Here is a 26,323-nt window from a genome sequence, read left to right as displayed (position 1 = left end):
AGGCTTCTGCATTCTTCACGTAGTTCTCGAGGCTTGGTTTTCAGCTCCATCAGCTTCTTTAAGCAGTTCTCTGTATTGGTTATTCTAGTTATACATACTTCTAAATTTTTTTCAAAGTTTTCAACTTCTTTGCCTTTGGTTTGAATATCCTCCTGTAGCTTGGAGTAATTTGATCGTCTGAAGCCGCCTTCTCTCAGCTTGTCAAAGTCATTCTCCGCCCAGCTTTGTTCCTTTGCTGGTGAGGAACTGCGTTCCTTTGGAGGAGGAGAGGTGCTCTGCTTTTTAGAGTTTCCAGTTTTTCTGCTCTGTTTTTTCCCCAACTTTGTGGTTTTATCTACTTTTGGTCTTTGATGATGGTGATGTACAGATGGGTTTTTGGTGTGAATGTCCTTTCTGTTAGTTTTCCTTCTAACAGACAGGACCCTCAGCTGCAGGTCTGTTGGAGTACCTGGCTGGCCGTGTGAGGTGTCAGTCTGCCCCTGCTGGGGGGTGCCTCCCAGTTAGGCTGCTCAGGGATCAGGGGGCAGGGACCCACTTGAGGAGGCAGTCTGCCCGTTCTCAGATCTCCAGCTGCGTGCTGGGAGAACCACTGCTCTCCTCAAAGCTGTCAGACAGGGACATTTAAGTCTGCAGAGGTTACTGCTGTCTTTTTGTTTGTCTGTGCCCTGCCCCCAGAGGTGGAGCCTACAGAGGCAGGCAGGCCTCCTTGAGCTGTGGTGGGCTCCACCCAGTTCGAGCTTCCCAGCTGCTTTGTTTACCTAAGCAAGCCTGGGCAATGGCGGGCTCCCCTCCCCCAGCCTCGCTGCCGCCTTGCAGTTTGATCTCAGACTGCTGTGCTAGCAATCAGCGAGACTCCGTGGGCGTAGGACCCTCTGAGCCAAGTGTGGGATATAATCTCCTGGTGCGCCGTTTTTTAAGCCCGTCGGAAAAGCACAGTATTCAGGTGGGAGTGACCCAATTTTCCAGGTGCCGTCTGTCACCCCTTTCTTTGACTAGGAAAGGGAACTCCCTGACCCCTTGCGCATCCCGAGTGAGGCAATGCCTCGCCCTTCTTCAGCTTGCGGACGGTGTGCGCACCCACTGACCTGCGCCCACTGTCTGGCACTCCCTAGTGAGATGAACACAGTACCTCAGATGGAAATGCAGAAATCACCTGTCTTCTGTGTCGCTTACGCTGGGAGCTATAGACTGGAGCTGTTCCTATTTGGCCATCTTGTCTCCTCCCCCATTTTTTTTTGTTTTAAAAAAGGACATGCTTGATTCAGAGGAACAACTGGACAATGGGATGAGGCTGTCATAGTAAATCCCTCAGTTTGATAAGTATTAACTATGACTTACCTTCACAGATCAAATAAATGACCATCTTTTCAAGTGGTTTTCTGTCTTAGGAAATTTTCTCATGCATATTCTTCATAATAAAATTTTAGATCCAGTAACATCCTTTGTTACTTTATTCTCTTTGGTTTCTTTCCTGCATTTAACTTTATTAATCATTCACTTCCTAGCACTCCTCTGTCTGAACTTCCATCACATAATAAGTTCTTTTTAATTTAATCTGTTTTAGTCAAGCTGACTTCCTGAATGTCCTGCAAATGCACTGAAGTTCATTTTCCTGTCAGGTCAGAGTTTTATTGTTTTCAACAATGGGCTGTCCTAAGATTTACAAAACAGGAACAGAACTAAAAACCAAGAGTGTCAACTTTTAAATTAATTATATAAGTGAACGAAAATATTTTAGGCCAGAAGATGAGTTAACATTTATAAATGTTTGACTGGGTTGGTACTTAGTAAGTTATTTATAGACATTTAATATTTGTTAAGTACATGAAAAGTTATGTGAAAACCATGCCATAAAAGAGAAATATATTACCTTTTCATGTATTGCTTTTGAGTAAGTACAACATAATATTTCCATCAAGAGGACCTTAGTTTGGTGCCCCATACACAGGAAAAAAGAAGAGATAAGGTAGAATGTTTATCTGGTTTACCTGACATTAGTGTTTTTGTGGCTTTACCCATGATAATATTAGATTTGGCTATTATAATACTAGATTCAAGCTTGTCAGTATGAAAACCATCTACACTGTCTTTCTTGGAAACAGAGGTAACTGTGGCATTTTAAGAGTTGGATTTGGATTGAATCAGTAACAACAGTAAAACTATAATCATTTCTAATTTAGTATTCCTCACAAATATACTTTTTAATTCAAATTCTTTGATTTCTGCACTTTTTTTGGTCATTCCTTAGTTAATTTAATCATTATGCATCTCTTTTTGTTTCTTTTTCAAGGAGGAGACATTTATTAAGTATCTAGTTTTAATTTTCAGTGAACATAGCACTCAACAGAAAGGTTGGATTAATGTGTCTTCTGTTTTCCCTTTTCCACCTACTGAAGTTTACTATTTTAGAAGCTTTCGCAGGTAGGGACTCTAACGATGAATCATCTTGTTTATAAGCAAAGTTTAACAAATGTTGACTTGTAATAAAGCCCATTATTTGTATTAATAATAAAAAGTAGAGTATGTATACCTGCATCATGTACGCACACTGAATTGAGAATGAGATTTCTTACAACTATGTTTATTAATGTGTCAAGTAATAAAAATCCCAGAATAAAAATATTGAGTAGCTGGGACTACAGCCGTGAGAAACTATGCCTGGCTAATTTTTGTATTTTTAGTAGAGATGAGGTTTTGCCATTTTGGCCGGGTTGGTCTCAAACTCCTGGCCTCAAGTGATCCGCCCTCCTCAGCCTCCCAAAGTGCTGAGATTTCAGGCGTGAGCCACTGCACCTGGCAGTGTTTGAAGATTTTCATTATAATTTACTTCTTAGTTGCCAAATGGCCCCATGCTTCATAGATTTTAGAATCTAGTACATGAGTGGTTTAATGTTGGGCAGCTTTCGTTTTTCTTTGGAAGAAGTCAGATTCTAAAAGTAATCTATGTGTAAAAAAATGTGGATTATTTGAAATATTATGAAAGTGTTACAAAGGTTTATTTTCCAAGAGGAAATGAGCAATTTTTAACATTGTATGCTAAGTTCACTAGGCAATCTTTAAGACAAACTTTCATCTCCATAAAGATGTATCATATTAGAAAGTTTACCATTTTATGAATTTGGTTTCATTATAAAAATCCCCATCAATATTATTTTGCTTCTCAAAAATTTGGTGATTGTTTTAAGGACAATTTATATTTGAGAATAAAATAAATAACTTGCACCAAATTCCACTTTACATTGCTATGGGCAACCTATAAATATATCTTGTGTTCTTTCATTATTTCTTCTGTCTAATTTGGGTTTAATTTGGTCTTCTATTTTAGCTTCTTCAGGTGGAAGCTTAGAACACTGATTTGAGACCTTTATTCTTTTCTAATTAAGTATTTAATGCTAGACAATTCCCTCTAGGCCTTGATTTAGCTACATTTCACCAATTTTGATATATTGTGTTTTCTTTTTTACTCAAGGAAAAATATAATTCCTTTTATGATTTTTTCATTGATCCATGGTTACCAGAAACATGATTTAAATTAGAAACACTTATGTAATTTATAATATCTTTTTGATATTGATTCTAGTTTAATTCCACTGTGATAATGAAACATCATTTGCATGACCTAAATGACTTCAAATTGTTGAAGTTTGTTTTGCTTTATGTCCATTTGTGGATGTTTCATGCCCATTTGAAAATACTGTATGTTCTGTTTTTAGATGGAGTGTTGTATAAATGTCAAGTAGGTCAAGTTGATTGATTATGTTGTTTCAGTTTTCTATATCTTATTGATATCTCTCTTTAACAATTATTCAAAAAGAAGTGTTGATGTTCAACTATAAATTTGTCTTTTTCTTTTAAAAATTTTACCAATTTTTAATTTTATATTTTAGAGCTCAGTTGTTGGATGTATATTAAAATTAATATGTATTCTTGATGAACTGATCTCTATATTATTATGTATTGTCTTTCTTTTCTCCGACAATATTTTTCTTTCTGGTTTACTTTTAGAGTATAATCATTCCAACATTTTTTTGATTAGTGCTACATGATATATCTTTACCTTTTTACTTATCACTTATTTATCTCTATATTCAGAGAGATTTATTGTAGATAATATATAGTTGGCTATTTTTCTTCTAACCTGACAATCTTGCCTTTTAATTGAAAGATTTAGACCATTGGCATTTAATGTAATTATTAGTTTAATAATATAATTGTTATATATCTACAATTTTGCTATTTGTTCTCTGTTGTCCCATCAGTTTGTTTCTCTTGTCCTTCTTTAACTGCTCATTTTTTGACTAATCAATTAAGTGTATTTCATTTTACTTCCTCCATTACCTTATTAGTTCTATATCTTTTTTTAATGGTTGGTCTAGAATTTGCCATGTACATCTTAATTTATCATAAACTTCAAATATATCTATTCCACTTCCTCCATTTCATTATTTATGCTATCATTGTCATGCATTTTACTTGTACATGTATATGAGCCTTACAATACATTATCACTATTTTTGATTTTCACAGCAGTTTATCTTTTTAAAGTAATTAATAATAACAAGAAAAATCTTTTGTACTTATCCCCTTTTTTAACCATTTCTGGCACTCTTCATTTTCCTATGTAAATTTAAATTTCTATCTTGTACTATGCTCCTACCGACTGAACACATTCCTTTAACATTTCTTATAGTGCAGATCTGTTGGCAATAAATTCTCTCTGTTTTTGTTTGCAAAAAAAAAAATATGTGTTTTACTTTAACTTTTAAAAGTTTTTTTTTTACACTGGGCATAGACTTCTGAAGAGACTTTTTTACCCTATTAGTATTTTGAAATTGACGTCTTTTGATGTGTATAGATTTTGATGAGAAGTGGGCTCCAATTCTTTATTTCTTTATGTAATACTGGTTGTCTTCAAATATTTCTTATATACAGTTTTCTCTTTATTCTTCTTCTGGGACTCAAATTCCATGTATATTAGTGCATTGGATACTGTCTTTCACCTCTTGGTTGTTCTATCTGCTTTCTTTTGCTCTTTCTGTATTGGGTTGGTAATTTATACTAATCTATGTTCAAGTTTACTGATTGTTTTCCCTCAGCTTGGTTAGGTGTGTTGATAAGAATACCAAAGGAATTCTTCACCTCTGACATTGTGCTGTTTTTATTTCTAGCATTTTTATTTAACACTTGTTTTATAGATTTGACATGGCTACTGAAATTTTCTGCCTGTTCTTGCCCACTTTTTCTACAAGACCTGGTAACATGCTAATTAGAGTTATTGTAAAGTTGTTGTCTGATAGTGCCAACATATGGATCACCTCTGAGTGTGATAATGATTGGTTTATCTTTTTTTTTTTGCTTGAAAATAAATATTTTTATCAAATCATAAAATGATATGATCATTTCAATAGGTATAGGGAAAATATTCAATAAAAATTTATATCCATTTATATAAGAAACAAAATAAGAAATAACTCTTGAGAAACAGGAATGAAAAGAAACTTGCCTTATTTATAAGAAACAGCTACCAAACCTATCAAAAATCATATTTAATTCTGAAATTTTATAGACATTCTTATTTAGCTTAGCAATAAGAAAAGAATGCCTCCTACAACAGCTGCTCTTCAACATTGACTTAGCAGTCTTTTTTTTTAATTTTTAATTTATTATTATTATTATTATTATTATAATACTTTAGGTTTTATGGTACATGTGCGCAATGTGCAGGTAAGTTACATATGTATATATGTGCCATGCTGGTGAGCTGCACCCACTAACTCGTCATCTAGCATTAGGTATATCTCCCAATGCTATCCCTCCCCCCTCCCCCCACCCCGCAACAGTCCCCGAAGTGTGATGTTCCCCTTCCTGTGTCCATATGTTCTCATTGTTCAATTCCCACCTATGAGTGAGAATATGCGGTGTTTGGTTTTTTGTTCTTGCGATAGTTTACTGAGAATGATGATTTCCAATTTCATCCATGTCCCTACAAAGGACATGAACTCATCATTTTTTATGGCTGCATAGTATTCCATGGTGTATATGTGCCACATTTTCTTAATCCAGTCTATCATTGTTGGACATTTGGGTTGGTTCCAAGTCTTTGCTATTGTGAATAATGCCGCAATAAACATACGTGTGCATGTGTCTTTATAGCAGCATGATTTATAATCCTTTGGGTATATACCCAGTAATGGGATGGCTGGGTCGAATGGAATTTCTAGTTCTAGATCCCTGAGGAATTGCCACACTGACTTCCACAAGGGGTGAACTAGTTTACAGTCCCACCAACAGTGTAAAAGTGTTCCTATTTCTCCACATCCTCTCCAACACGTGTTGTTTCCTGAATTTTTAATGATCGCCATTCTAACTGGTGTGAGATGGTATCTCATTGTGGTTTTGATTTGCATTTCTCTGATGGCCAGTGATGGTGAGCATTTTTTCATGTGTTTTTTGGCTGCATAAATGTCTTCTTTTGAGAAGTGTCGTTCATGTCCTTCGCCCACTTTTTGATGGGGTTGTTTGTTTTTTTCTTGTAAATTTGTTGGAGTTCATTGTAGATTCTGGATATTAGCCCTTTGTCAGATGAGTAGGTTGCGAAAATTTTCTCCCATTTTGTAGGTTGCCTGTTCACTCTGATGGTAGTTTCCTTTGCTGTGCAGAAGCTCTTGAGTTTAATTAGATCCCATTTGTCAATTTTGGCTTTTGTTGCCATTGCTTTTGGTGTTTTAGACATGAAGTCCTTGCCCATGCCTATGTCCTGAATGGTAATGCCTAGATTTTCTTCTAGGGTTTTTAAGGTTTTAGGTCTAACATTTAAGTCTTTAATCCATCTTGAATTGATTTTTGTATAAGGTGTAAGGAAGGGATCCAGTTTCAGCTTTCTCCATATGGCTAGCCAGTTTTCCCAGCACCATTTATTAAATAGGGAATCCTTTCCCCATTTCTTGTTTTTCTCAGGTTTGTCAAAGATCAGATAGTTGTAGATATGTGGCATTATTTCTGATGGCTCTGTTCTGTTCCATTGATCTATATCTCTGTTTTGGTACCAGTACCATGCTGTTTTGGTTACTGTAGCCTTGTAGTATAGTTTGAAGTCAGGTAGTGTGATGCCTCCAGCTTTGTTCTTTTGGCTTAGGATTGACTTGGCGATGCGGGCTCTTTTTTGGTTCCATATGAACTTTAAAGTAGTTTTTTCCAATTGTGTGAAGAAAGTCATTGGTAGCTTGATGGGGATGGCATTGAATCTGTAAATTACCTTGGGAAGGATGGCCATTTTCATGATATTGATTCTTCCTACCCATGAGCATGGAATGTTCTTCCATTTGTTTGTATCCTCTTTTATTTCCTTGAGCAGTGGTTTGTAGTTCTCCTTGAAGAGGTCCTTCACATCCCTTGTAAGTTGGATTCCTAGGTATTTTATTCTCTTTGAAGCAATTGTGAATGGGAGTTCACTCATGATTTGGCTCTCTGTTTGTCTGTTATTGATGTATAAGAATGCTTGTGATTTTTGTACATTGATTTTGTATCCTGAGACTTTGCTGAAGTTGCTTATCAGCTTAAGGAGATTTTGGGCTGAGACAATGGGGTTTTCTAGATATACAATCATGTCATCTGCAAACAGGGACAATTTGACTTCCTCTTTTCCTAATTGAATACCCTTTATTTCCTTCTCCTGCCTAATTGCCCTGGCCAGAACTTCCAACACTATGTTGAACAGAAGTGGTGAGAGAGGGCATCCCTGTCTTGTGTCAGTTTTCAAAGGGAATGCTTCCAGCTTTTGCCCATTCAGTATGATATTGGCTGTGGGTTTGTCATAGATAGCTCTTATTATTTTGAGATACGTCCCATTAATACCTAATTTATTGAGAGTTTTTAGCATGAAGGGTTGTTGAATTTTGTCAAAGGCCTTTTCTGCATCTATTGAGATAATCATGTGGTTTTTGTCTTCGATTCTGTTTATATGCTGGATTACATTTATTGATTTGCATATATTGAACCAGCCTTGCATCCCAGGGATGAAGCCCACTTGATCATGGTGGATAAGCTTTTTGATGTGCTGCTGGATTCTGTTTGCCAGTATTTTATTGAGGATTTTTGCATCAATGTTCATCAGGGATATTGGTCTAAAATTCTCTTTTTTGGTTGTGTCTCTGCCCGGCTATGGTATCAGGATGATGCTGGCCTCATAAAATGAGTTAGGGAGGATTCCCTCTTTTTCTATTGATTGGAATAGTTTCAGAAGGAATGGTACCAGTTCCTCCTTCTACCTCTGGTAGAATTCGGCTGTGAGTCCATCTGGTCCTGGACTCTTTTTGGTTGGTAAGCTATTGATTATTGCCACAATTTCAGCTCCTGTTATTGGTCTATTCAGAGATTCAACTTCTTCCTGGTTTAGTCTTGGGAGGGTGTATGTGTTGAGGAATTTATCCATTTCTTCTATATTTTCTAGTTTATTTGCATAGAGGTGTTTGTAATATTCTCTGATGGTAGTTTGTATTTCTGTGGGATCGGTGGTGATATCCCCTTTATCATTTTTTATTGCATCTATTTGATTCTTCTCTCTTTTTTTCTTTATTAATCTTGCTAGCGGTCTATCAATTTTGTTGATCCTTTCAAAAAACCAGCTCCTGGATTCATTGATTTTTTGAAAGGTTTTTTATGTCTCTATTTCCTTCAGTTCTGCTCTGATTTTAGTTATTTCTTGCCTTCTGCTAGCTTTTGAATGTGTTTGCTCTTGCTTTTCTAGTTCTTTTAATTGTGATGTTAGGGTGTCAATTTTGGATCTTTCCTGCTTTCTCTTGTGGGCATTTAGTGCTATAAATTTCCCTCTACACACTGCTTTGAATGCATCCCAGAGATTCTGGTATGTTGTGTCTTTGTTCTCGTTGGTTTCAAAGAACATCTTTATTTCTGCCTTCATTTCGTTATGTACTCAGTAGTCATTCAGGAGCAGGTTGTTCAGTTTCCATGTAGTTGAGCGGTTTTGAGTGAGATTCTTAATCCTGAGTTCTAGCTTGATTGCACTGTGATCTGAGAGATAGTTTGTTATAATTTCTCTTCTTTTACATTTATTGAGGAGAGCTTTACTTCCAAGTATGTGGTCAATTTTGGAATAGGTGTGGTGTGGTGCTGAAAAAAATGTATATTCTGTTGATTTGGGGTGGAGAGTTCTGTAGATGTCTATTAGGTCTGCTTGGTGCAGAGCTGAGTTCAATTCCTGGGTATCCTTGTTGACTTTCTGTCTCGTTGATCTGTCTAATGTCGACAGTGGGGTGTTAACGTCTCCCATTATTAATGTGTGGGAGTCTAATTCTCTTTGTAGGTCACTCAGGACTTGCTTTATGAATCTGGGTGCTCCTGTATTGGGTGCATATATATTTAGGATAGTTAGCTCTTCTTGTTGAATTAATCCCTTTACCATTATATAATGGCCTCTTTGTCTCTTTTGATCTTTGTTGGTTTAAAGTCTGTTTTATCAGAGACTAGGATTGCAACCCCTGCCTTTTTTTGTTTTCCATTTGCTTGGTAGATCTTCCTCCATCCTTTTATTTTGAGCCTATGTGTGTCTCTGCACGTGAGATGGGTTTCCTGAATACAGCACACTGATGGGTCTTGACTCTTTATCCAATTTGCCAGTCTGTGTCTTTTATTTGGAGCATTTAGTCCATTTACATTTAAAGTTAATATTGTTATGTGTGAATTTGATCCTGTCATTATGATGTTAGCTGGTTATTTTGCTCGTTAGTTGATGCAGTCTCTTCCTAGTCTCGATGGTCTTTACATTTTGCCATGATTTTGCAGTGGCTGGTACCGGTTGTGCCTTTCCATGTTTAGTGCTTCCTTCAGGAGCTCTTTTAGGGCAGGCCTGGTGGTGACAAAATCTCTCAGCATTTGCTTGTCTGTAAAGTATTTTATTTCTCCTTCACTTATGAAGCTTAGTTTGGATGGATATGAAATTCTGGGTTGAAAATTCTTTTCTTTAAGAATGTTGAATATTGGCCCCCACTCTCTTCTGGCTTGTAGGGTTTCTGCCGAGAGATCCGCTGTTAGTCTGATGGGCTTCCCTTTGATGGTAACCCGACCTTTCTCTCTGGCTGCCCTTAACATTTTTTCCTTCATTTCAACTTTGGTGAATCTGACAATTATGTGTCTTGGAGTTGCTCTTCTCGAGGAGTATCTTTGTGGCGTTCTCTGTATTTCCTGAATCTGAATGTTGGCCTGTCTTGCTAGATTGGGGAAGTTCTCCTGGATAATATCCTGCAGAGTGTTTTCCAACTTGTTTCTGTTCTCCCCATCATTTCAAGTACACCAATCAGACATAGATTTGATCTTTTCACATAGTCCCACATTTCTTGGAGGCTTTGCTCGTTTCTTTTTGTTCTTTTTTCTCTAAACTTCCCTTCTCGCTTCATTTCATTCATTTCATCTTCCAGGGCTGATACCCTTTCTTCCATTTGATCGCATCGGCTCCTGAGGCTTCTGCATTCTTCACGTAGTTCTCGAGCCTTGGTTTTCAGCTCCATCAGCTCCTTTAAGCAGTTCTCTGTATTGGTTATTCTAGTTATACATTCTTCTAAATTTTTTTCAAAGTTTTCAACTTCTTTGCCTTTGGTTTGAATATCCTCCCGTAGCTTGGAGTAATTTGATCGTCTGAAGCCTTCTTCTCTCAGCTCGTCAAAGTCATTCTCCGTCCAGCTTTGTTCCGTTGCTGGTGAGGAACTGCGTTCCTTTGGAGGAGGAGAGGTACTCTGCTTTTTAGAGTTTCCAGTTTTTCTGCTCTGTTTTTTCCCCAACTTTGTGGTTTTATCTACTTTTGGTCTTTGATGATGGTGATGTACAGATGGGTTTTTGGTGTGAATGTCCTTTCTGTTAGTTTTCCTTCTAACAGACAGGACCCTCAGCTGCAGGTCTGTTGGAGTACCTGGCTGGCCGTGTGAGGTGTCAGTCTGCCCCTGCTGGGGGGTGCCTCCCAGTTAGGCTGCTCGGGGGTCAGGGGTCAGGGACCCACTTGAGGAGGCAGTCAGCCCGTTCTCAGATCTCCAGCTGCGTGCTGGGAGAACCACTGCTCTCCTCAAAGCTGTCAGACAGGGACATTTAAGTCTGCAGAGGTTACTGCTGTCTTTTTGTTTGTCTGTGCCCTGCCCCCAGAGGTGGAGCCTACAGAGGCCGGCAGGCCTCCCTGAGCTGTGGTGGGTTCCACCCAGTTCAAGCTTCCCAGCTGTTTTGTTTACCGAAGAGAGCCTGGGCAATAGCGGGCGCCCATCCCCCAGCCTCGCTGCTGACTTGCTGTTTGATCTCAGACTGCTGTGCTAGTAATCAAGGAGACTCCGTGGGCATAGGACCCTCTGAGCCAGGTGTGGGCTATACTCTCCTGGGGCACCGTTTCCTAAGCCCGTCGGAAAAGCACAGTGTTCGTGTGGGAGTGGTCCGATTTTCCAGGTGCCGTCTGTCACCCCTGGAAAGGGAACTCCCTGACCCCTTGCGCTTCCCTAGTGAGGCAATGCCTAGCCCCTGCTTCGGCTGGTGCACGGTGCACTCACCCACTGACCTGCGCCCACTGTCTGGCACTCCCTAGTGAGATGAACACGGTACCTCAGATGGAAATGCAGAAATCGCCCGTCTTCTGCATTGCTCACGCTGGGAGCTGTAGACCGGAGCTGTTCCTATTCGGCCATCTTGCGACTTAGCCTGGTTTATCTTTTGACAATGAGTTTTTTCTTTGCTTTTTTGTGTGTCTCATAATTTTTGACTGAATGCCAGATATTGTGTATAAAACAACACTACAGTCTGAAGGAAAATCTATTTACTTTCAGAAATCAGCACATCTCTTTTGTCAGTTTATTAGCATGGACGATTTTGTCAATCTTGTCAGTATTTGAGATGGGTTTGGTTGTTGCTATTTTAACCTGTATTACATCACTCCCTTTAAATTCCTATAGTGGTGGGATGTTATCCTGTGCTTTGGGTGAGGCCTGGAGTGTTGGAGGGTTTTCTCAGTGCTTCTGCTCCACCTCCAGCTTTCAGCAGCTCCTCTACACCTGCACCATGGAGCGGATCTCTCTTCATGTTCTTACCCCTCCCCACATATAGATTGCTCCTCTGTGTCACTCATGTTAGAGAAAGAGGATCCTCTATTATCTTGGTGTAGTTTCATTTCCAAGTGTGTTCTCTGCTCCTGGGACATGGTTTTGGAGTTTTCATAGACCTGGCCTTTTTTCTCATGTCAGCTAAACCCTACCTTGTATCTTTGGAGGATAGTGGATGGGAGAGTGCTTTCTGCATATACTCTACTGGTAATAGACCTCTGCTCTCTAGCTGTGTAAGATCTTGAATCCAAGAGGTTACCTGCCCCTCTTTCAGGAGCAGGAAGATTTTGCTTTTTCCCTTTATACTCATCCACCAGAAACAGCGGCTACATGCTTATGTTCTGAGAACAGGAGGGATTCTTATTTATTCTCCAGAGGCAGCTGGGTTATGCTTCTACTCCTCTGCCAGAATCATAGGAGTGTTGCCTGGACTCTAGGGGCAGTATCACTTCCTGCCGCTACTCCAGCAACTTAATGCCTTTTCTTTTTATAATTGAAGGGTCTGAGAAAGTACATGGAAATTTTGTACCTGTTCCTCAGGGGTAGCTGAGCACCGCTTGCATACCTGTGTAACTAAGGGAGCTCTCCCCAGTCTCCTGTGTAGACCTTAAATTTTTATGAAATTGGCTCATGGAAAAAAGCTTGTGAGTGAGTGCAAACTTCTCTTATTTCTAGGACTTTCAGCTTTTCTGAACTGATATGCTAGTCAATATCAGCCTTTAAAATTTTGTCAAAATTTAATGTGATTTACTTTTACCTACTTCTGTGTTGATCACCTCTTCCTCCCATGCCTTGGCAAAGGTATGTGTTCTGTTTCTCTTCAGAGGGCTTGTCATTTTTTGGAATTCAGTTCATTTGTTTGCCTTACAAACTCAGCTTTCCTATGGGCTAAAGAATAGGTATAATTTTGTAGATTATTTGACTTTTTCTTGTTGTTAGGTTGGGAGCAACATTCTCTTGTTTTTTTTTTTTTCTGTTTGTATATTAAGCTGATGCAGAATCACCCTGAGTGTATAGTTGTTTCAAGGCAGCCAGACAACAGAACAAATGTATTAACTTAGTAGAATTTATATTAACAGTAAAACAATGCAATATGGTTTATATTGTTCACATAAGTTAAGACTTAAAACGTAGTAAGCATGTCCTTAAAAGAATAATGTTGAAACATTATCAATAAAAACCCATAGTGAAGTTGTACAAGAGGCAAGTGAATATTGGTTCCTGGAGTTCTGTTTGCAGATAGTAAATTATGTGGTATTCATGGACTTCTATACTTATATTCATAACAGAAATATTAGTTTCATTTTCTGTTAGATAAGTGTCTTGGAGGAAGTAAAATGTAAATTTTGTCTTAAATCAATTGTGACTTGAACTAGCCATGGAAGAGGGATAAGGCAATTTAGGTGAAGAAAACAGTAAATTCAAAGGCATGAAAATAGAAAATGAGTAGTGAGCTTATAATATATTGAAAAATCATGAAGACATTATCCTTATTTTATCTATTTCAGAGGTTGTCAAACTACAGTAATAGCTGCATTTAGTCTGTGGCCTGTTTTTGTGTGACCAGTGAGCTAAGAATGCCTTTTACATTTTTAAAGGTTTGCTAAGAAAGAAAAACAAGACGAACACACATAGGCTCAAAATAATGGGATGGGGGAAGATCTACCAAGCAAATGGAAAACAAAAAAAAGGCAGGGATTGCAATCCTAGTCTCTGATAAAACAGATTTTAAACCAACAAAGATCAAAAGAGACAGAGAAGGCCATTACATACTGGCAAAGGGATCAATTCAACAAGAAGACCTAACTACCCTAAATATATATGCACATAATACAGGAGCACCCAGATTCATAAAGCAAGTCCTTAGAGACCTACAAAGAGACTTAGACTCCCACACAATAATAATGGGAGACTTTAACACCCCACTGTCAACATTAGACAGATCAATGAGACAGAAAGTTAACAAGGATATCCAGTAATTGAACTCAGCTCTGCACCAAGTGCACCTAATAGACATCTACAGAACTCTCCACCCCAAATCAACAGAATATACATTCTCCTCAGCACCACATTGCACTTATTCCAAAATTGACCACATAGTTGGAAGTAAAGCACTCCTCAGCAAATGTAAACAACAGAAATTATAACTAACTGTCTCTCAGACCACAGTGCAATCAAACTAGAACTCAGGATTAAGAAACTCACTCAAAACCACTCAACTACATGGAAACTGAACAACCTGCTCCTGAATGACTACTGGGTACATAATGAAATGAAGGCAGAAATAAAGATCTTCTTTGAAAACAATGAGAACAAAGACACAACATACCAGAATCTCTGGGACACATTTAAAGCAGTGTGTAGAAGGAAATTTATAGCACTAAATGCCCATAAGAGAAAGAAGGAAAGATCTAAAATTGACACTCTAACATCACAATTAAAAGAACTAGAGAAGCAAGAGCAAACACATTAAAAAGCTAGCAGAAGGCAAGAAATAACTAAGATCAGAGCAGAACTGAAGGAGATAGAGACACAAAAACGCTTCAAGTCAGTGTGGCGATTCCTCAGGGATCTAGAACTAGAAATACCATTTGACTCAGCCATCCCATTACTGGGTATATACCCAAAGGACTATAAATCATGCTGCTATAAAGACACATGCACACATATGTTTATTGCGGCATTATTCACAATAGCAAAGACTTGGAACCAACCCAAATGTCCAACAATGATAGACTGGATTAGGAAAATGTGGCACATATACACCATGGAATACTATGCAGCCATCAAAAATGATGAGTTCATGTCCTTTGTAGGGACATGGTTGAAATTGGAAATCATCATTCTCAGTAAACTATCGCAAGAACAAAAAACCAAACACCGCATATTCTCACTCATAGGTGGGAATTGAACAATGAGAACACATGGACACAGGAAGGGGAACATCACACTCTGGGGACTGTTGTGGGGTGGGGGGAGCGGGGAGGGATAGCATTGGGAGATATACCTAATGCTAGATGACGAGTTAGTGCGTGCAGCGCACCAGCATGGCACACGTATACATATGTCACTAACCTGCACATTGCACACATGTACCTTAAAACCTAAAGTATAATAATAATAAATAAATAATAATAAAAAACTCTTCAAAAAATCAATGAATCCAGGAGCTGGTTTTTTGAAAGGATCAACAAAATTGATAGACTGCTAGCAAGACTAATGAAGAAGAAAAGAGAGAAGAATCAAACAGACACAATGAAAAAATGATAAAGGGGATATCACCACCGATCCCACAGAAATACAAACTACCATCAGAGAATACTATAAACACCTCTATGCAAAAAAAACTAGAAAATCTAGAAGAAATGGATAAATTCCTGGACACATACACCCTCCCAAGACTAAACCAGGAAAAAGTGGAATCTCTGAATAGACCAATAACAGGCTCTGAAATTAAGGCAATAATTAATAGCCTACCAACCAAAAAAAGTCCAGGACCAGACAGATTCACAGCCGAATTCTACCAGAGGTACAAGGAAGAGCTGGTACCATTCCTTCTGAAACTATTCCAATCAATAGAAAAAGAGGGAATCCTCCCCAACTCATTTTATGAGGCCAGCATCATCCTGATACCAAAGCCTGGCAGAGACACAACAAAGAGATTTTTAGACCAATATCACTGATGAACATCGACGCAAAAATCCTTAATGAGATACTGGCAAACCAAATCCAGCAGCACATCAAAAAGCTTATCCACCATGATCAAGTGGGCTTCAGCCCTGGGACACAAGGCTGGCTCAACATATGCAAATCAATAAACATAACCCAGCATATAAACAGAACTAATGACAAAAACCACATGATTATCTCAATACATGCAGAAAAGGCCTTTGACAAAATTCAATAGCCCTTCATGCTAAAAACTCTCAATAAATTAGGTAATGATGGGACGTATCTCAAAATATTAAGAGCTATTTATGAGAAACCCACAGCCAATATCATACTGAATGGGCAAAAGCTGGAAGCATTCCCTTTGAAAACTGGCACGAGACAGGGATGCCCTCTCTCACCACTCCTATTCAACATAGTGTTGGAAGTTCTGGCCAGGGCAATCAGGCAGGAGAAAGAAATAAAGGGTATTCAATTAGGAAAAGAGGGAGTCAAATTGTCCCTGTTTGCAGATGACATGATTGTATATCTAGAAAACCCCGTTGTCTCAGCCCAAAATCTCCTTAAGCTGATAGGCAACTTCAGCAAAGTCTCAGGATACAAAATCAATGTACAAAAATCACAAGCATTCTTATACACCAATAACAGACAAACAGCCAAATCATGAGCGAACTCCCATTCACAATTGCTTCAAAGAGAATAAAATACCTAGGAATCCAACTTACAAGGGATGTGAAGGACCTCTTCAAGGAAAACTACAAACCACTGCTCAGTGAAATAAAAGAGGATACAAACAAATGGAAGAACATTCCATGCTCGTGGATAGAAAGAATCAATACTGTGAAAATGACCATACTGCCCAAGGTAATTTATAGATTCAATGCCATCCCCATCAAGCGACCAATGACTTTCTTCACACAATTGGAAAAAACTACTTTAAAGTTCATATGGAACCAAAAAAGAGCCCACGTTGCCAAGACAATCCTAAGCCAAAAGAACAAAGCTGGAGGCATCATGCTACCTGACTTCAAACTACACTACAAGCCTACAGTAACCAAATCGGCATGGTACTGGTACCAAAACAGAGCTATAGACCAATGGAACAGAACAGAGCCCTCAGAAATAATACCACAGATCTACAACCATCTGATCTTTGACAAATCTGACAAAAACAAGAAATGGGGAAAGGATTCCCTATTCAACAAATGGTGCTGGGAAAACTGGCTAGCTATATGTAGAAAGCTGAAACTGGATCCCTTCCTTACACCTTATACAAAAATTAATTCAAGATGGATTAAAGACTTAAATGTTAGACCTAAAACCATAAAAGCCCTAGAAGAAAACCTAGGCAATACCATTCAGGACATAGGCATGGGCAAGGACTTCATGTCTAAAACACCAAAAGCAATGGCAACTAAAGCCATAATTGACAAATGGGATCTAATTAAACTCAAGAGCTTCTGCACAGCAAAAGAAACTACCATCAGAGTGAACAGGCAACCTACAGAATGGGAGAAAATTTTTGCAACCTACTCATCTGACAAAGGGCTAATATCCAGAATCTACAATGAACTCAAACAAATTTACAAGAAAAAAACAAACAACTCCATCAACAAGTGGGCAAAGGATATGAACAGATACTTCTCAAAAGAAGACATTTATGCAGGCAACAGACACATGAAAAAATCCTCATCATCACTGGCCATCAGAGAAATGCAAATCAAAACCACAATGAGATACCATCTCACACCAGTTAGAATGGCAGTCATTAAAAATTCAGGAAACAACACGTGTTGGAGAGGATGTGGAGAAATAGGAACACTTTTACACTGTTGGTGGGACTGTAAACTAGTTCAGCCATTGTAGAAGACAGTGTGGTGATTCCTTAAGGATCTAGAATTAGAAATACCATTTAACCCAGCCATCCCATCACTGGGTATATACCCAAAGGATTATAAATCATGCTGCTATAAAGGCAAATGCACATGTATGCTTATTGCGGCACTATTCACAATAGCAAAGACTTGGAACCAACCCAAATGTCCATCAATGATAGAGTGGATTAAGAAAATGTGGCACATATACATCATGGAATACTATACAGCCATAAAAAAGAATGAGTTCATGTCCTTTGTAGGGACATGGGTGAAGCTGGAAACCATCATTCTGAGCAAACTATTGTAAGAACAAAAAACCAAACACCACATGTTCTCACTCATAGGTGAGAACTGAACAATGAGAACACCTGGACACAGGAAGGGGAATATCACACACTGGGGCCTCTCGTGTGGTTGGGTGAAGTTGGGGGGAAGCATTAGGAGATATACCTAATGTAAATGACGAGTTAATGGGTGCAGCACCCCAACATGGCACATTTATACATATGTAACAAACCTGCACGTTGTGCACATGTACCCTAGAACTTAAAGTATAATAAAAAAAAAAAAGAAAAGAAAAGAAAAACAAGATGAAAGAAGAAGGGGAGGAGGAGAAAGAAGCCAAGGAGGTGACTATGCAGCTTGAAAAGCCTAAGATATTTACAACATGAACGTTCACAGAACAGGTTTGCCATCTGCATAATTTTCTTATTGTTTGCTATTTTATCACAGGGAAATAGAAATCGCCTCAAATTTTAAAAAATTTGTACTAAAATAAATATAGTCATCATATTGTCTATTCTCCTGCATTTGTTTCTTAATTGGTTAAGATCAAATTAACCAGCTATATTAATGCTTTTTTTTCATTTCTGATCTATTAAATGTGGATTTATAATTTAATAGATCACATATATTACCAACTGGTTTTTACATTGCCTTTTTCTTTCTTTTATTGGTGAGCCAGATATAACCATAATTTCATTTCTCAAATTGTCGTTAATCCATGATGTACTTAAGGAGACTGATGAATTTGAGCATTCTGGCTGCAATTCAAGGAAAAGACAGCACCATGAGATGGAAGTTACGTAACAACAAGCTTTATTGGGTGGCAGTTGGACAGGATTGCCTGGGAGGATGTCCCTCAGAGCAGTAGACTTCGAGAGACAGCAGCACAGGGTCACTATCCAGAAAGGGAGGAGGAAAAGGGAATTCCTGGGATAGAGGAATGTCAGGAGGAGGCTATGGGTTTAGGAGAAGGTGCTCAGTAGCACAGTGTGGACTATACACATGTGGGCAAACAAAACCAACTGAAGCGATTTCATGGAAGATATACTCAGCCCATCCATGGTAAAATAACAGGTTGACACTGGATTTATTTCTGAGAAGATAGTTTTGACTTTCTGACTTTTTCCATGTCTTTCCTTTTTTTACTATTCCTATTGGCCATTCTCTGTCAGATGGTTGAGACAGTTATACTAATTAGACAGGACTGATCTTCCAAGCTGTTTTACTTCCCCCTCTATTTGACAGTGACAATACTTCTTAATGTACCCTCAGAAGAAGTGTGGTTGCAGGAAAATTAAAAACTAAATCAAATATGGTAAAATTTTCTGCTATTATTTTCAAAAAATATGTTAGAACACCAGAAAGAATGCTATTTGGCTTGCCAACTGTGGGATTTGGTTAAACATTTCATACTTGCTCTTCATTTTTGTAGACAATCAACAGCAGATTTTTAAATAACAAATAACGTTTTTATAAATAATGCTTAAAATTTAACTTTTACCTGGTTAGGTTCTCAGTGAAGACTGTATTCTTAACTGGTAAAATATCTGTACTTTCATATTGGATGTCCCACTGCTATAATCTGAATATGTTCCCTCCCAAACTTATGTGTTGAAAACCTAACCACTAATGCAACAGTGTTAGGAGGTGGGGTCTTTGGGGAGATATTTGGGCCATGAGGGACTTTGTCCTCATAACTTGATTAATGACATTATAAAAAAGACTGTGATGTGGGTTTCTTCTCTTCTGCTCTTCTACCAAATGAGTTTATAGCATCCATTCCCTTTTTTGCCCTTCTGCCTTCCACCATGGGAGGATGCAGAAAGACCTACAACCAAACACCAGATATTGTGCCTTGATCTTGCATTTTCCAGCCTCTGGAACTGTAAAAAATATATTTCAGGTTTTTTAAAAATTAAATTACCCAGTTTCAGGTATGTTGTTATAGCAGCACAAATGGAATGAGACACTTACAATGGGTTTTTAGCTTTTTCACCTGCATCTTCAAATATGTCACAGAAATTATTTACTCATGGGGAACTCTAGTTTGCTTTATGAATTTGTTCAGGGATTGGAACATAGAAGACAGGAAGTCTGGGTTTATTACTAACTGGTGTCTGATACTTCCCAAAAATAGATACCAAAGTCGGAAAAATAGTTGCTCTTAGTTTTAAATATTTTAGAAAATATTTAAAGATTATCAAAGATTATTAACGATTGATCAGTCCTAGTTGCAAGACTCAAAAGGAGAATGAGTAAAACTCAAAGTAAGCAGTCAGAAGAGGAGCATAAATTCTTTTTTTATTGGTCTTGTTTTATAGTGAATTTGACAAAATAATTTCATAATATGCTTTCTGCTAGTTCATTACTTGACTCTGAGGCTTTAATGATGGCTGGCACCTCCATAATCCCAACGGACTTCACGATGGAGAGTACTGACTCAAGTTGTTATGGTAAAATCCTGATAAACTCAATAGGGTTTTTGTCATGACGTAGAGATTTACACCTTGAATTAAAAACACAGTAGAGGAAAGCATATTTTGACATTCACTTTTTTTGTGTGAACACCTTATAAGTATATTATCAATGACCTGTTAACAAATGATCATGACCTCAAACATTCAGGAACAAATCTTTCAGACTTAAAAAAATTACTAACACCTGATTCTCAATCTTGGCGATCAACAGCAAGACTGCGCAATTCCAGTCTTTATCTTTTTCAATTAAGATACTAATTTACTTACCAAATTTTTACTTGGATCAAGAAATATCCATAGAAACTAATATTGTATAATAGTAAAGATAATTTAAGCATACTTAATTGATTAATTAATGCTATGGTCCGAATCGTGTTTCCCCAAAATTCACATGTTGAAGTCTATCCCCCTAATTGTAACTGTATTTGGAGATAGAGTCTTTAGGAGGTAATTAAGGTGAAAGTAGGTCATAAGAGTAGGACCCTAATCTCATAAGACTGTGGCTTTAAAAGAAGAGAAAGAAAGGTCACTCTTTCTCTCTTTCCACCATCTGAAAACACAGTGAGAAGGTAACTCTAAAAATCAGAAGAAAGCTCTTACCAAAACAGAACCCTGTTGGACCATAATCTTGGACTCTCCAGCCCCCCGAACTGTGAAAAAATAAATTTATCTTGTTTAAGCCATTAAGTCTATGGTATTTTGTTATGGTAGCCTGAGCAGACTGAGAATATGAATTTGCATTGGATAGCTATCTTAAATTTTATGCAGGATGCATTAAAATGAATACCTTCTTGAAATACTTTAAAAGTCTGTCCCTCAAAGAAAAACCGAAAAAAGAGGAAAACGAAATAATAGCCTAAAGATGTTAATAATTGATACCATATTTGAATCACTTTTCGGAATCTATTAATACCAAAAAATTCCATTGCCTTTTATAGTTAAATATGAGCATATTATCTTCCTTCTTCCAACAGACCAGAACACGTTAGGAAACATATTCCACTATTCAAAGGATAAGGCTCTTCTTTCAAATTGTGTACTGAAGATATTTAATTAGAAAAAGACTCAGTAGTATGCCTGGTAAGTCAAAGATTATGTTAAAATATAAGCTCATGACTACTTGAGCTTTTCTTTCCTTTTTCTCATTGGCTTTCACCTATGCAATGCCTTTCTTTGCTTCCGATAAAGCTTCCAATAATTTTTCTGACCTTCATTCTACTTGTATGATTTGACTTCATGATAATAAGTTTAACTTCCTATTTATATCTTGCCATTTTTTTTGAACACTGAAAAGCCTCAAAAAATTGCCTGTGAAATCATACTCTTTGGCAACAAGTTTGTTTATATTGCAGGAAAAAGAACATTAGGAGAGATGAAATTTAAGGGCATGAAAAGAAAACAGCATGCTACTGCTTTAGGTGTATCAGGCCTCACCCTAACTCAATTTGGGTTTAGAAGGATATTTGCATGTGATCAAATAATTTTTAGTTTTTAATTATTAATTATGGAATTGGTGAAGATGCTATATGTTTCATGCTTAAATATATGATAGAAAATGCCAAATGGAATTTGTATAAGGGAATATATGGGAGCTTTAAGTTGAAGCAAGAGTTAATTTGGGAGCAAAGATGTTTGGTACAATGTTATCACTTTATCCTGGTTGGTGAAAGGGGGGATGGTTCTCATACAAACACCTGTCATACATGATCATGTGCCAGAATAGAGTGATGGTGAGGAACTGAGTAATCTTTCCTTTTTTCTGTTTACTCAGTTAGATTGCATTAAACTTAGACTGAACTTAAATATTTTTGATTAATGAGAGGAGCCTGGTGGTTAAAATAAAACACTCAAAACTCCAAACAAATGCTTTTTTTTTTTTTTTTTTTGCCTTCAAATACCAGCTTGGTGGAGGAGTTGTCTTTGGAGAATAGCACTGGCTGAGTGTATCTCAGTCCTGGACTCACATTCAGCTAGCTTATATCTAGATATAGATATAGAGGAAAAGTTATATCTAGATATAGATATGGAGGAAAATATTTCAAGAAGGAATGGTGAGCAAAACAGCTCACTGTTGATTACTGTTGAAAACTCAAGAATGATGAAACTGAAAAGTGTCTACTGGGTTTAGCAATGTGGAGTGCACTGATTACTTTACTGAACGTTTGATATGAAGGAGTGCCTGGAAATAGAACTCAGATTTCTAAAAAGGGTGAAAGTGATTACGAAAGGGAAGGAGGAAATGTAAACCACGCTCTTGAGAAATTTTGCTATGAAGAGTAGGTCAGTAGCCAGAGGGGATTGAAGGCAGGTTTTAAAGATGAGAGTGAATTGAGACTGTTTATGATACTGATGGAAAAATGGAGCAAGGGGAGAAAACAATAAGTAACTAAGGGATGATTTCTGGTAAGACAGCAGAGGATGGGCTCCAGTGCATGGATTAGATACTGGCCTTAGATAAAAGGAGAGGCATCTTTCTTATTTTATAGGTGATGAAGAGGAAAGAATGGGCATGGATAAAAACAGGTTTCTAGATTCCGTATGGGGAGTTGGAGTAACTGTCTCATGGCTTGAACTTTCCTTGCTAGGTAGGAGCTATGATCATGTGCTGATAATAAAATGGCAGATCTAGGATGAATTATGGGGGAAGTTGGAGATTTGAATACAGTAAGGAAAATTAGAAACGATTGACTAGAGAAACACCTTGGCAGGCAAGGCTCAGTGAAGGCTGTTGGTTTATTCCTTATGTACAATTCTGTCTTGCTTTCTAGGATGCTCAGGTTTGAAAGTTAAGAGATAATGCTTTCCCACACTTATTTAGACACCATATGAACATTTTCTTTAAAGTATTCACAATATTACCCTTATTTAATAAAACATGAAATCCTAGTTATAAAGATTCCTGGTAAACTTTTCTAGTCTTATATTTTAAACTATTGAAACTATGTCCCTTCGGCCAGGCACTGTGACTCACACCTCTAATCCCAGCACTTTGGGAGGCCGAGGGGGGCGGATCACGAGGTCAGGAGTTTGAGACCGGCCTGACCAATATGGTGTAACCCTGTCTCTACTAAAAATACAAAAATTAGCTGGGCGTGGTGGCACACACCTGTAGTCCCAGCTACTTGGGAGGCTGAGACAGAAGAATCGCTTGAACCAGGGAGGCCGAGATTGCAGTGAGCCGAGATCATGCCACTACACTCCAGCCTGGGTGACAGAGCAAGACTCTGTCAAAAAAAAAAAAAAAAAAGGAAAAAGAAAGAAAGAAACCATGTCCTTTCTAACATTTTGTAATAAAACAATTGAAAATTAAAAGTGAGCTTTTAGCTTTAAGGAGAATGGGATAGTTCCCAAATTGTCTTCTGAAACTTTAAGACAAAATAGGAACAGATTGCCAAAAATATATTTTAATACTATAAGTAACTGAAATGATGCAAATTCTTCATTGTTTTTAAAATCCTTAAGATCCTTACTTTTAAGAATCAATTAGATTCTTACTGCACAAAAGTTTTAGTTTTTTGTAAAATTTGCCAAAATTACTGGAGCTTGAAACTTAATCCTTAAATTTCTTTTTGTAAAGTGAAAAACTAAATATTGTCATACCTAGACTGGAGATTAGGTCAGTTAGTGAGATAATTTTTGATGTTACTAGGTGTTTATATATGTAGGCTAAATACTAATGATCTCTTTTTTTCCTGTAATAACAAAGATACTTAAGGATAATCAGAATGGGAATTATTTTCAGAATCTTTTTTTTTTTCACTCAGTTCAGATGGCACTTTCTATGTTTTATTGCCCAGAAAGTAAAAATATTTTTTTCTTGCTTTCAACAGATTTTAAAAGACAATTACAGATGTCTATTCGGTGGGTTTCTGTTTGGCCTGCTGATTCCTTTCTGCTCTATTTCCATTTCATATTCAAGAAATGCAAGCCCAGTGGCTTATATAAAAAATGTATTATAAAATGACCATGGTTTTATTTCTCCTTTTTAAAAAGCCAGTTCTGAGTATTCTTAAATCATCATACTTTCATTCTCCTGTTACATTACTGCTGGGCAAGATTTTTTTCAGGGTGAACTAAAATACCATAATAGTTATGTTGCTCAAATTCAAATTTATTTTTTCAAAAGATGTTTGCCACTTCATAAATATCAATTCAAAAGCTGAAAATTAACTTGAATACTTTTTTGAAAATTTGTCTTTATTTTAATCTCCTTTGACTTGATTTCCAAGAAGAATCTGAGGGAATTTGACAATAGTGGCTCTTTTAGAGATGAGTGTTGTTTCTACCTGGTTGATTGGGCTTTCATTTGAAATTTCAAAGTGGTTTTTAAAGAATTTGGGGTTCCCACAAACCCCCAATATGGCTTGCATGTATCTTCCTTTTTGTTTTTATAAAAGCACTTGTATTATGAGAAAAGTAAATAATTCAATAAGAACACATTTTGGCTCTTTAATAATTCACATTTTCAAAATCTTTCATTTGTTTTAGCCCACATAACACATAGACTTGTCAAAGTATGTTATTTACAATGGAGGAAGAAGATTGCTTCTGGAATCAGACAGCTAACTCTCTCACTCTCTCATTCAGCAGTGATAGATTTCATTTTAGAGTAATTGCAGATCGCTATTCATATTGTTTGTAGTAAATTAGTTTCGGTATTCAGGAAATACATCGCGTGTGTGTGTGTGCACACACATGCACATACTTGACAGCATTCTTCCAATCACTTGTCACATTTTGGGTTTTGCTGTCTAGCATGGTATTCTTCAACACCTGCCAAGATATTAGACCTCCATTTTATTCTGTGGGTTTACATTCCTTTGAAAGCTGAATAAATTGATCTTTTTATTTATTTCATTTGTAGACAAACTTTTAAAGTTATTAGCCTATTTCTCTTTACAAAATAAGCTTATTTTTATTCATGTTTGTTTAAATCCTGCATCTTTCCTAAAATTGCTTGAGGCCCCATGAATTAAATTTAAAGAAACTTGAGAAAATCATTTTTAGCAAGAGGTAGAATGTAATTTATTACACTAAACAGAGCCCTTATGGTGATAAAAGATGAGTTTGAATGTTTTTCCTTTTTAATCTGATCTGGATCTGAGCAATAAAAATTCAACACCCTGGAGGTCATTAAGTGGTATTTATACACCGATGAAGAAATATAATACTAACTACAGAATTTAGGGCAGACAACAATGATTGAAAGACACACACCATCATCCTATAGATTGAAAGCTCAAACAGATTCAGCTCATCGGAGAAAAACTCTATTTGCTGACATAGAACTTGCCACTAAAAGACATCAGTTCATCATAAGAATGGCCAAATAACAACAGCATGCCAGTCTTGAAAGTAATGCTTTTCTAAAATCAATGGGAAAATTTCATGTGACATTTGATTTTTATCCTTAAATGATTCACTTAAATCCTGCAAACTGAATTTATCATACGACTTTGTTGTATTATCTGTTATTCTTCTTTAATTGTTTTATACTCATTAGTCTCCTTAACTGTTTGGTTAGGTCCCTGAAGGTAGGAACTCTATTGTACAAATATTTTATAAAATATTTCACAGAAGACTTGATAAAGTTAGCATTCAATAAATTAATTTCTTTGACAAGCAAAATAAATTGATAATGAATGAACTACCTACAGTTTGTTGTTTTGCTGTCCAAAAGGCACATTTTGCTTGTGATGCTGTGTGTCTGTCGTGTAACTTAGATGAAATCCCTGTGTTTTGAGCTGGATGGAAATATAAGCAATCAGGCAGTTAAGCAAAAACTGCTTTGATGTCACAAAGAACCTCAGAGGAATGCAGGTAGTCTCAGTTACCACGAGGAAATCTAGCATTTCCATCTGAAAAGTGTTTGCTTACTTCCTACCAAATGTTCCCCACTGGATACTCTTAATAAATAATGATCTGTGTT

The 26,323-nt window shown here is 37.2% G+C and overlaps 1 long non-coding RNA gene across 2 annotated transcripts in view; it reads left to right on the top strand.

The window, feature by feature from the left end:
- Positions 1 to 26,323, top strand: part of LOC134739660 (uncharacterized) — an 89,450-nt gene that overhangs the window by 61,684 nt on the left and 1,443 nt on the right. Inside the window, exon 3 of one of the 2 annotated variants that reach the window (XR_010126531.1) lies at positions 21,369 to 21,474. This is a non-coding gene — a long non-coding RNA (uncharacterized LOC134739660). Of the gene's footprint in view, positions 1 to 21,368; positions 23,624 to 26,323 lie in introns of those variants that run through there. The other variant, XR_010126532.1, reaches the window with a different exon arrangement.

This window comes from Pongo pygmaeus, chromosome 5 (genome assembly GCF_028885625.2).
Source record: "Pongo pygmaeus isolate AG05252 chromosome 5, NHGRI_mPonPyg2-v2.0_pri, whole genome shotgun sequence".
In the NCBI taxonomy this organism is placed as follows: Eukaryota; Metazoa; Chordata; class Mammalia; order Primates; family Hominidae; genus Pongo; species Pongo pygmaeus.
This window is presented reverse-complemented; position numbering and strand designations above follow the sequence as displayed.